The sequence below is a fragment of the Sciurus carolinensis genome, unplaced genomic scaffold (assembly GCF_902686445.1).
Source record: "Sciurus carolinensis unplaced genomic scaffold, mSciCar1.2, whole genome shotgun sequence".
Classification (NCBI taxonomy): Eukaryota; Metazoa; Chordata; class Mammalia; order Rodentia; family Sciuridae; genus Sciurus; species Sciurus carolinensis.
The window spans coordinates 79,255-88,828 of NW_025920137.1; positions in this window are offsets into that span (position 1 = coordinate 79,255).

Sequence of the window (9,574 nt, forward strand, 5' to 3'; positions counted from 1 at the left end):
TTGGCTTACTTAGACCATGGTGTCAGTGACTGCTGTCAGATAAGCTCTACACAGTTGAGTCTTGATGGCTTTAATTCTGTATTCCACTTCCTGTCTTTTAATTGATGAATGAAGCCCTCTTACATTCAGTATGAAAGGTAGAGTGGTATGTATGTCTTTGTGTCATTTTACTTATTTTTTGTATTGGATTTGCTCATAATTCAAATTTGCCTGCCTTCTCTAGTGATATTTTTTCTTTCTCATGCTCTATTGTCTCATTTTCATCTTCTTTTACATATGGGGTTCTTTTGAGTACCTTCAGAAATGCTTCCTTAGTGGTCATGAACTGTTTTAATTTACTCTTATGCAGTTGACTTATTGGTGTTAATTTTGTATCCTGCTAGTTTTCTGCATGTGTTCATGATTCTAGAATTTTTCTGGTGCAGTGTTTTGCTCTTCTACATAGAGAATCACATCACTAGGTTTAGTTCTTATTTCCCTATTTGAATCCTTTTCTTTCTAGCCTAATAGCTCTGGCTAGAGTGATGAGGACTATTATACAGAAGTGGTCAAAGAGGGCATCCCTGTCTTGTTTCAATTTTTGGAAGAATGCTTTCAGTTTTCCTCTGTTTAGATTTGTGTGTGCCTTTGTTTTAGAGTAAATATCTTTTGAAATGTTGAGGAATGTTTTTACTGTCCCTTGTTTTTCTTGTGTTTTCAACTTCCATTTTGTCAAATGCTTTTCCTGAATCTATTGAGATAATCATGTGATTCTTATCATTATGTGTATTGATGTAGTGAATCACATCTATTGATTTCCATATGCTGAATCATCCATTTATCCCTGGGATGAAACCTACTTGATCATGGTGTGCTACCTTTTTAATGTGTTTTTGTATGAGTTGTACCAGTATTTTATTCAGAACTTTTTTTTTTTTTCCCAGAACTTTGGCCTGACATTTTCTTTCTTTGATGTGTGTTCATCTCATTTTGGACTCAGGGTGATCCCAGCTTCATAAAATGAGTTTAGAAGGACCCTGTCCTTTTCTTTTCAATAGAATATTTTGAAAAGGATTTATATTAGTTCTTCATTGAAGGTCTGGTTGAACTCAGCTGAGATTCCATTGGGTCCTGGGCTTTTCTTTGTTGGGAGGCTTTTGATAGTATCTTGAATTTCATTGTTTGAAATTGATCTGTCTAAATTTTCTATGTCTTCCAGGCTTAATTTTGGTAGATAATCTTTCTCTAGAAATTTGTCAGTATCTTCATGATTTTCTATTTGATTGGGTTATAAGTTTTTGAAATAGTTTTTTATTATCGTCTGTATTTTGGTGTTGTCCATGGTTATATTTACTTTTAAGTCACATAATTTAGACAATTAAGCTTTTTCCTTCTTTCTCTGGTTAGTATGGCCAAGGGTTTGTCAACTTTATCATTTTTTTCCCCAAAGAATCAACTTTTGTGTATCATTGATTCATTTGAAACTTTTTTGTTTCCATTTCATAGATTCTGGTTCTGATTTTCACTTATTCTTGTCTTGTGCTACTTTTAGTTTTGATTTGTTCTTCCTTTTTCAGGATCCTGAGGTGTAATATTAGGTAATTTGTTTGGAGACTTTCTGTTCTTTTAATGAATGACATCAGTGCTATGAACTTTCCTCTGAGAACACCTTCAGAGTGTCTCAGCGATATGCATATGTTGTGTTGCTATTCTCATTCACCTTTAAGTATTTTTAAATTTCATCCATGGTTTCCTCTGCTATTCATTGATCATGCAATAGTGCATTCTTTAGTCTAGAGGGGTTGGTGTAGCTTCTATTTTTTCATTATATTGTTGATTTCTAATTTTACACCCTTATAATCCAATTGTGTGCAAGGACTATCTCTAATGGTTCATAGGCACTAAGAGTTGTTTTGTGACCTAAGATATGGTTAATTTCAGAAAATGATCTGTGCGCTGGTGAGAAGAAAGTGTACTGAATGCTTATTCATTGAACTTATCATGTTTTTGTTTCTGTTTTTTTCCCTTCTAGAATGTTCGTGAAGGAGAAGTATATGAAAATTCCTGGCAATTAAGGAATGATGGTAATCTCTTTGAAGACTGCCCATTGTTGTGCTGTTTGTTGACTTGAAATTATAGAGTTTCATGTATATTTTACTTTGTTTTATTACCATAAAAGCAAAATGTGTCTCTAAGAGAAAAGAGGATCGAGCCTTTTATGACAACAATAATTCTGAAAGTGAAGCAAAACATGTGGTTTCGGCCCTTCGTGCTAGACACATCAAAGTAAAGACCTTGCATGGGACTCCTCCATCCTCCTCCTGCTCCTCCTCCTCCTCCTCCTCCTCACCTGACACAAATGTAAGATGGCTTGTCATACTTTTTTCCCACCCATTTTTTAACAAAATCTCCCATATCCTCATAATGAATGACAGTAATCCTAGAAAGAAATATAAGGTCCCTACTAGTTCACAATGGCATGTAAGTATGAGAGACCAAGAGAAACATATGTGTAGGATTGAGATGTGTGGACGTTGGTGGGAGTAAACAATTGTCAGGTATTATATTGGGGAAGGAAAGAAATAGAAAGAAAATCAAACGAATAGCTAGTTGAATCTGAAGGTGAGAAGGGAGAAAAATAGGAAGTCTTCTTTAAAGAAGAGCAAGATAAATATCTAGATTGAGTAAGAGAGTGAAGAGAAAGGATATAATACAATCACAAGGAATGGAGTGGAGTTAAGGATGGCAGGAACTGTAGAATAGAGTCTTCTGAAACAATTGAAATTCATTTTAATTAAGAAGTGAAAGAAAATGAAATTCTCACTTCTTTTAAATTCATGGAGTACTTATATAGTTCTGATGTGGATGGCTGTGTGAATGGATTCTAGACTCAGTAAAGATCTTTCCAAATGTGGCATTGAATGTCTAGGGGGAGAATATTCTGGACAAAGAGAGCATCTTTCTAGTATTCTTTTCCCAAGATTCTGGAGTTAATGGGGAAAGGGTATCAGAATATATCACCACAATCCTTTTACAATTATAAGTTATTGAAACATACAAATATATGCCTAAACATTTTAGATACTTAATGAATAAATTTTCCTTACTTCTCTTCTTTTAAGACTTTTGAATAATATTTTATGTTTATCCACTATTGAAGTATAGACTGAAAAGATGAAGTCTTTCAAGTTTTATACCTGTGCACTCTTTTCTAAGAATAGAAGTTCCCTGTGGTATATTTGTCTATGCATATAAACATAGTTTCAAGAATGTCAGTCCTATGATCTAGCCTTACCAGTCCCTCTTCTTCCATTTCACTTTCTCTGCACTGATGTTCTTACTTCTCCTTTCTTTTTCCTTTTCTTATTTTTTTAATTCATTTTGTTTTCATTTTACAGACTGAATTTTTATTCATTATACCCAAAGGTATACAACTTTTCTTTTCTATGGTTGTGCACAATGTAGATTCATATCATTCGTGCAAGCATACTTGTACATAGGCTAATGACGTCTTTCTTATTTCATCATCTTTCATGCTCTGTCCCCTCCCACCTCTCATTTTCCTCTATATAATCTAAAGTTCCTCCATTCTTCTCTCACCCTGCCCTCACCCCAGTATGTATCATCTTCCACTTATCCGGAAAACATTCAGCCTTTGGTTTGGGGGATTGGCTTATTTTAACTTAGCATGATATTCTCCAATTCCATCTGCAAAATGCCATAATGTTTTTCTTCTTTATGGCTGAATAATATTCCATTGTGTATATACGCCCAGTTTGTTTATCCATTCATCTGTTCAAGGGCATCTAGTTGGTTCCACATCTAGCTATTGTTGAAGTGAACGTGCTATAAGTATTGGATGTGGCTGTGTTACTGTACTACTAATTTTAAGTCCTTTGGGTATGAAAGGAGGGTGCGATAACTAGGTCAAAAGTTGGTCTATTCCAAGTTTCTGAAGAATCTCCACACTGCTTTCCAGAGAGAGTGGATGCACCAATTTGCAACTACAACAGCAATATAAAAGGTATGCCTTTTCCCCACATACACGCCATCTTCTGTTATTGTTTGTGTTCTTGATAATAGCATTCTAATTGAAGCAAGACTCTCAAAGCAAATATCAAAGCAAGAATCATAAATGGGATGGATTAAAACAAAAAAAGCTTTTTCCTCAGCAAAGATGTAACCAATAAGAATGAAAAGAGAGTGAAAAGGAGTGTGAGGAAATCTTTTCACATGTGTTTCAGATAGAGCACTTATTTCCAAAATTTATGAAGAACTCACAAAACTTTAATGCAAAGAACCTAATCAATAAATAGGCCAAGGAATTGGACAGCACTGTACAAAAGATATACAGGCAATTAGTAAATATATTAAAAAGTGTTCAACATTTCTAGTAATTAGAGAAATGCATATTAAAAGAATTCCCTTCCACTTTCATAATGAACTTGTCCCCATATGAATAGTTTCCTTCTGAGTCCTTCCTTATTTTGTTTTACATGCTGCTGTCCAGTTTCACCCATTGTTCTATGCTTGACACAATTGCTATGACTGAATAATAATCTTTTGTGTATATGCTGGCAGTAGTTTTCAGGAAACAGTGGAGTAGTATAGGTGGACCACATGCTATTTCTATTTTTTTATGTGTAATCTCGATCCTGATTTCCGTAGCAAATGCATTAGTATGCATCCTCACCAACGATGTTGAAAAATTACTGTTCCCCACATCTTTATCAGGTTTATTATGGTGTAATGTTGAAAATTGCCTTTCTGAATGGGGTAAGATGAACTCAATGGACTTTTGATTTGCATGTCCCCTGATGACTAAAAACAGTGATTATTACTTCATATAAGAGTTGACTGAATATGCATTTTCTTTGTGACTATCTGTTATTTGCCTTTGCTTAAATGGTTTTTTTTGTTTGTTTGTTTTTTCCAGTGCTGGCCTTTTAGTTAATTTATATATTTATTATTCTAATCATCTGTCACAGAGTAACTGGCAAGGTACATCTGCCATGCTATATATTTTCTCCTCAGTCCATTAGTTGTTTCCTTGCTCTTCAGAAGATTTTATTTTGCTGCACTCCACCTTGCTATGATTTCCTCAGCTATCATATTCCTCTTCATAAAGTCTTTAGTCTCTGCCTATATGTTGAGGTGCTTCCCTACATTTTCTGCAAGGTTTTGTAATGTTTCTATTCTTATATCTATGTTTTCTATCCCTTTCATGATATCTTGTACATGGGGAACAATAGAGGATTGCTAGTTCCATTCTTCTGCATTTGGATATCCAGTTGACCCATTGCCATTTGTTTTGCTTTTAATAGTGCATTAGACTTGCACATAATAATTGGATACATATTGATACAATCATGTATGTTGTTTACACCATTCTGACCCTGGTTCCTAGCTTCCCTTTCCTTCCTCCTCACCTTCCTCTTCTCTACTGGTCTGCTTTCGACTCCTTTATCTATTAATTTTAAATTGGTTCTTATAGATATCCCTAAAGGTGGAATTGAACATGATATTTTCATGTAGGCAAGTAGGGTAATTTTGTCAAATTCATTCCCCATTCCCTCCCCTTCCCTAACCCTCTTCCCTCCCTATCAATCTTTTCTGCTCCACTAATCTTCCCTTTAACTCCATGATAACCCCCCCCACTTTGTCCCCTTTTAGGTTTCTGTAGCTTTGATCTAACACAGAAAATATTCAACACTGATTTTCTCATATGACTTATTTCATTTAGCACAATATTCTCCTGTTCCATCCATTTATTGGCAACTGGAAAAATTTCATTCTTTAAAACACAGAAAAACTTCTTCATAAAATACACTGCATTTTATAATCCTTGACTATGTCTCGGCTACTGTAAGTCGTACTGGAATAGGTATTTATGTGCTTTTATCCCAATTGGTGTGCTCATTTTAGAACTTTGTACATACTCCCAGAAGTGGAATAGCTGGATCATATAGGTATTTCCATTCTAGTTTTTTGAGGAAACTCCATATTGCTTCCCAGAGTGGCTGTACTAATTCGTAGTCCCACAACAATGTGTGAGAGCACCTTTTTCCTCACATTCTCACCAACATTTATTAGGTATATTCTTGACGATTGCCATTTTGACTGAAGAGGGAGGAAATCTCTGAATAGTTTTGACTTGCATTTAATGTGATTGCTAGAGATTTGGAACATTTTTTTTTCATAAGTATTTGAAGGTTTGTGGTTTCTTTTAAGAAATGTCTATTTAGTAATAATTGGGTTAATTGTATTCATGATATTAAGCATTTCAGTTTTTCATATATTCTTTTTTCAAAAGTTTTTTTTTTTAGTGGTAGGTGGACAACTTTATTTTATTTATTATTTTTATGTGGTACTGAGGATCGAACTGTGCACCTCACATGTGCTACGTGAGTACTCTACCTCTGATGCATAACCCCAGTCCTGTATTTAGCCTATATATATTCTTGTTATTAATGCGCTCTGAGAGAAATAATGGACATAGATTTTCTCTTTTTCTGTAGATTTTTTCTTTATGCTCTTTATCATTTCTTTTGCTTCCAGCCCCTTAAAAAAAAAAAAAAAAGCTGTCTTTTCTCGGTCACATGTTTTTGACACTTATATCCAAAAATCTATTCAATGCAACCAAGTGGATTTGTCTCTTTGTATCTCTTAGTGTCTTCTTCAATTTTGTTTTCATCATTCTGTAATTTTTCTTGAATAGTTATTTTATCTCCTTGGTTTTGTTATTCTTATGTATTTTTTTTGTATCTTATAAGTGGAATTGTTATCCTGATTTTATTCTCCTTGTGTTGTTTTATTTATTTATTTTTTTTAGTTGTAAATGGGCACAAAAATCTTCATTTTATTCATTTATTTTTATGTGGTTCTGAGGATTGAACCTAGTGCCTCCCACCTGTAGGCAAGCCCTCTATCAGTGAGCCAAATCCCCAGCCCTCAGTGGCATTGCTTTTGGTGTATAGAAATATTATTTATATTCATATGTTGATTTTGTTTTCACCTACTTTGCCAAATTTGTTTATTCTATCTTAAAGTCTTCCAATAGATTTTAGGATCTTCTAAGAGAGGATCAGATAGTCTGTAAATAGAGATAATTTGAATTCTTGCTTTTTATTTCCATACCTTGTCTAATTCCTCTGACCAATATTTCCGGTGCTATTTTATGTGGACGTGGTGAGCATGCACAACTTTTACTTGTTTCTGATTTTAGAGGGAACACTTTCAATTTTTTTATCATTTAGTATGCCATTGGCTTTGGGTTTGGCATACATAGCCTTCATAATACTATAGCAAGTTCCTGCTGTCCCTAGTTTCTTAAGACTTTTCTCAAGAAATAATTTCAAATTTTGTGAAAAACTTTTTGTACATCTATGAGATGATCATGAGATTTTTGTCCTTAATTCTCTGTGTGGTGTACCACATTTATGTGCATGCGTTGAACCATCCTTGCATTTTTGGAATTAAACCAATATTATAATATTGTATGATCATTTAAATGTGTTGTTGAAATTGTTTTCAAGCATTTCATAAGGATTTTCCAAAATACCTTCCGAGACATATTATTAAAATAGTGTTCTTCCCTTGTTTTGTGTCTATGCAGTTTTCCTATAAGGATGATATTGCAGTAATAGAATGTGTTTTCCAGTGTCCTCCCTTTTCTATCCCATGTAATTTTGAGAAGCATCAGTGTTATTTCTCATTTGATGGTCTGGCAAATTTCAGCCATGAATATGTCTGATCCTGGACTTTTGTTTTAGCAAAGTTTTTTATTACTGTTTCAATATAATGGCATGCTATTGTTCTATTTAGATTTCCTATATCCTCTTGATTCAATTTTTGTAGGTCATATATGACTAGAAATTTATTTTTCCTACATTTTCTGATTTTTATAATGTAAGTCATCCTAATAGGCCTCTGAATTTCCCATTTATTGACATTTAATTTTCCAAAATAGTCCCTAGTGGTCCTCTGAATTTCAAAACAATGTCTCTTTTAAGATCAACTTTTTCATCTATAACATTAGTCATTTGTATCTTCTCCCTCTTGTCTTTGGTTAGTTTGAATCAGGGTTTATCAATCTTGTTTATCTTTTCAAACAAACTCTTTATTTCATTTATCATTGGTTTGTTCATTCATTTTCCATTTCATTAATTTTGGCAGTTATACTTATCGTTTCTTTCTTTCTACTGGATTTGGTGTTGGATTGTTCTTGTTTCCCTAAAACCTTGAGATTCATCTATAGGTTATTTAGTTGAGATGCCTCTGATTTTTTTAAGGTATGTAGTCATATTTATAAATTTCCTTGTTAGCATTACTTTCATTGTATCCTGTAGATTGTGATATGTCTTTCCCTTTTCAATTGATTTCAAAGGTCTTTCAATATTTCTCCTGATTTCTTTGATGATCCATTTTCATGAAAAAGTATATTGCTCATTCTTCAAGTGATTGTACTGTTTCTGTCATTTTTCTTGGTGTGCTTTTGAAATGTTATTTTATTTTGATCTGATAATATGCAAGGAATTAGTTTGATTGCTTTGTGTATTTGCTAAGAAAAGCCTCTCTGGCCTAATATAGAGTCTGTTTCTATGAAAAGAATATTATTCTACTGTTGTCTGAAGAAATATTCCATAGACATATCTGAAGTCTTTTTGATCAAAGGTACAGTTGAACTCCGTAGTAACTGTTGAATTTTTGTCTGAATAATGTAGCTATTGGTGAGAGTGGCATATTGAAGTGACCCACGCTTATTTAATGAGACCCATCTGTCACTTTACTTTGAGTAGTTTTTGTTTCTAGAACATGGGGCACTGATGTTCAGGGCATAACACTTTACAGTCATTAAAACTTCTTGGATTATTCCTTTTACCAGTAGTTAGTGATCTTACTTGTCATCTCTGGCTAATTGTGGTTTGAAATCTGCTTAGGCAAATATGAGAAGAGCTTCCTTCTTTTGGCTTTCATTTATATGAAGTGGAAATACCATTTTCCATCCTGTCATTCTGTGAGTCTCTCTGCAGGTGTTGTGTGTTTTCAGCAGACAAGGTACAGTTGGCTCTTGATTTTTTCATCCAATAGTCCACTTAATGCCTTTAATTGAAGAATGAAGCCCATTTACATTCAGTATGAATGGTAGATATGTATGTCTTTGGGTCATTTTGCTTTATTTTCAGTTTGGATTCATAATTCACATTTGCTTACCTACTCTGGTGAGATTTATTCTCTTACATGCTCTATTGTCTGATTTTTGTCTTCTTTTATATATAGTCTTTTTTTTTTTTTTTGAGAACCTCCCTCAGTACTGCCTTAGTTTACTCTTATGCAATTGATTTCTGGGTGTTAATTTTGTATACTGCTTCATTGCTGAATTTTTTCATGATTTCTAGAGTGTTTCCGGCTCAGTTTTTTCAGTGTTCTAAGTATAGAATCATGTCATTGTCAAATGGAGCTAGTTCTAACTCTTCTTTTCCTGTATGTATCCCCGTTCTTTCTTTCTTTTGTCTAATAACTCTGACTAGATTAACATGGACTATGTTGAACACAAGTGGTGATAGAGAGTACCCCTGTCTTGTTCCAGTTTTTA